General features: G+C 39.6%; 1 pseudogene; it reads left to right on the top strand.

Moving 5' to 3' along the window:
- Positions 1-735: 735 nt before the first annotated feature.
- On the top strand, positions 736-2473 carry LOC133050831 (T-complex protein 1 subunit zeta-like; annotated as a pseudogene).
- The last annotated feature ends 555 nt before the right edge of the window (positions 2474-3028 follow it).

Below are 3028 nucleotides of genomic sequence, written 5' to 3'. Positions count from 1 at the left end.
TTGCTATAAAACACAAACATCTCAGCTAATCTAAGCAGTATGCTTAGGGACCATAATTGATTGATATTCTGATGCAAGTTCATCACTTACAGACCAGCACACACTTGGAATTCAGCAAGTCTAGATATGAATTCTGTGTTGATTTTCCTAACCTACCATGTACCTTTGATGTTCTTTGTGAATATAAATCTTAAATTTTGATATTGTCATCTTTTTTCTTTTGGCCTTGTGGCTTGTGCTTTTTAGGTCTTGTTTTTAAAAGTCCTTATCATTTGAACACAAATTAAATATGACATAAAATTATTAAGAAATAATTATGAATTTTGTTCAGTGTGACCCTGGTACTGTGGTTATAATTTTTTAAGTCTATATGTTAGAGATGAATATTTAAGTACTTATAGGGGTGAAAGGGCTTCCTGGAGGCTCAGATAGTAAAGAATATGCCTGAAATGCAGAAGAGCCAGCTTCAATCTCTGTATCAGAAAGATCCCCAGGAGAAGAGAATGGCAACCCACTCCAGTATTCTTGCCAAGAGAGTTCCATGGACAGAAGAGCCTGGGAGTGTACAGTCCGTGGGGATGTTAAGAGTCGGACACAACTAAGTGACAAGCATTTTCATGGGTGAAATAATATGTCTTGGGTTTGCTTTAAAATACAACAACTCCCAGCCACGCTAAACCAGCTCAGGGCTTTTTGCCATGCCACATCCCCTTATCTTCCTCTGCTGGGTCAGCTATGGTGGCCGTGAAGACTCTGAACCCCAAGGTTGAGGTGGCCCTAGCCCAGGCGGCATTGGCGGTCGACATCAGCACGGCCTGGGACTGCAGGACGTGCTGAGGACCAACTTGGGCCCCAACACACCATGAAGATGCTTGTTTCTGGTGCTGGAGACATCAAACTCACTAAAGATGGAAATGTGCTGCTTCATGAAATGCAAATTCAACACCCAACAGCCTCCTTCATAGCCAAAGTAGCAACAGCCCAGGATGACATAACTGGTAATGGGACCACTTCCAATGTCCTCATCATTGGAGGGCTGCTGAAGCAGGTGGATCTCTACATTTCTGAAGGTCTTCATTCCAGAATAATTACAGAAGGATTTGAAGCTGCAAAGGAAAAGGCACTTCAGTTTTTGGAACAAGTCAAAGTAAGCAAAGAGATGGACAGGGAAACAATTATAGAAGTGGCCAGAACATCTCTATGTACTAAAGTTCATGCTGAATTTGCTGATGTCTTAACAGAGGCCGTAGTGGACTCCATTTTGGCCACTAAAAAACAAGGTGAACCTATTGACCTCTTCATGGTTGAGATCTTGGAGATGAAACATAAATCTGAAACAGATACAAGTTTAACCAGAGGTCTTGTTTTTGACCATGGGGCACGGCATCCTGATATGAAGAAGAGAGAAGATGCATACATCCTCACGTGCAACGTGTCATTAGAATATGAAAAAACAAGTGAATTCTGGCTTTTTTTTACAAGAGTGCAGAGGAGAGAGAGAAATTAGTGAAAGCTGAAAGGAAATTCATCGAAGAGAGAGTTTAAAAAAAATAATCGACCTGAAAAAGAAAGTCTATGGTGATTCAGGTAAAGGATTTGCTGTTATTAATAAAAAGGGAATTGATCCGTTTTCCTTAGATGCTCTTGCCAAAGAAGGCATAACAGCTCTGCGCAGAGCTAAAAGGAGAAACATGGAAAGGCTGACTCTTGCTTGTGGTGGGATAGCCCTAAATTCTCTTGATGACCTAAATCCTGATTGTTTGGGACATGCAGGACTTGTCTATGAATATACATTGGGAGAAGAAAAGTTCACCTTTATTGAGAAATGTAACAGTCCTCGCTCTGTCACATTATTGATCAAAGGACACACATACTCAAATCAAAGATGCAATAAGAGATGGCTTCAGGGCTGTTAAAGACGCTATTGATGATGGCTGTGTGGTCCCAGGTGCTGGCACAATGGAAGTGGCAATGGCAGGAGCCCCAGTTAAACACAAGCCCAGTGGAAAGGGCAGGGCCCAGCTTGGAGTCCAAGCATTTGCTGATGCGTGGCTCATTATTCCCAAGGTTCTTGCTCAGAACTCTGGTTTTGACCTTCAGGAAACACTAAAGTTCAAGCAGAACATTCAGAATCCGGTCAGCTTATGGGTGTGGACTTGAACACTGGTGAACCAATGGTAGCATCAGAAGCAAGCATTTGGGATAACTATTGTGTAAAGAAACAGCTTCTTCACTCCTGAACTGTGATTTCCACCAACACTGATGAGATCATGAGAGCTGGAATGCCTTCTCTAAAAGGTTGAATTGAAGCTTCCCTTGTATCTGAATCCTGAAGACTACAGAATGATCCTAATAATACAGCTAGGGAATTTTGGTCCAAGCTTCAAATGATCTTCAAAGGACTTTCTTTTCCCATATTAAAAAAGGAGAGAACACTGGCACCTATTCAGATTCTGAAGTTCTGAAATTATAATTACAGCATTTTTAAAATTGCACTGCGGTGTCCACATATAGCAGGTCATACTTATCCAGTAAACAGGACATTTTGCTTTACCCTCAGTTATATAAAAATATTAGATAAGCATATGTTATCTACCTTGTTATTAAATATTCCTTGAAAAACAAACAAACAAAAATAAAATAAAATACAACAACAAAACAAAGTGGATCAAACAAGATTGTTCAGAGATCTTAGAATAGCAACCCTTCACCAACCTAGATGAAAGTAATTTACTAACCAGGACATACTGTTTGAATATAAGCCTGGGGTACGTGAATATTAATTACATTTTCCTCTGCTTCTTTTCATGAGAAGCAGAAATACAATCAGGAAAATGTTTTTGACTATTGGATATAATGTCTTGAGTACAGGGGGGTTCACTATACTGTTCTCATCATCTTTTGTGTATATATAAAATTTTTTTTAAAATACAGTAGTGTCTTCCCATGCTAGCTGACACACGAAAGTATTTTTGTACACTTTCATTAGCTAATCTTATAAATTTACCATCCATATTTAGATCTTCAG

Source organism: Dama dama, chromosome 33 (assembly GCF_033118175.1).
Source record: "Dama dama isolate Ldn47 chromosome 33, ASM3311817v1, whole genome shotgun sequence".
In the NCBI taxonomy this organism is placed as follows: Eukaryota; Metazoa; Chordata; class Mammalia; order Artiodactyla; family Cervidae; genus Dama; species Dama dama.
This window is presented reverse-complemented; position numbering and strand designations above follow the sequence as displayed.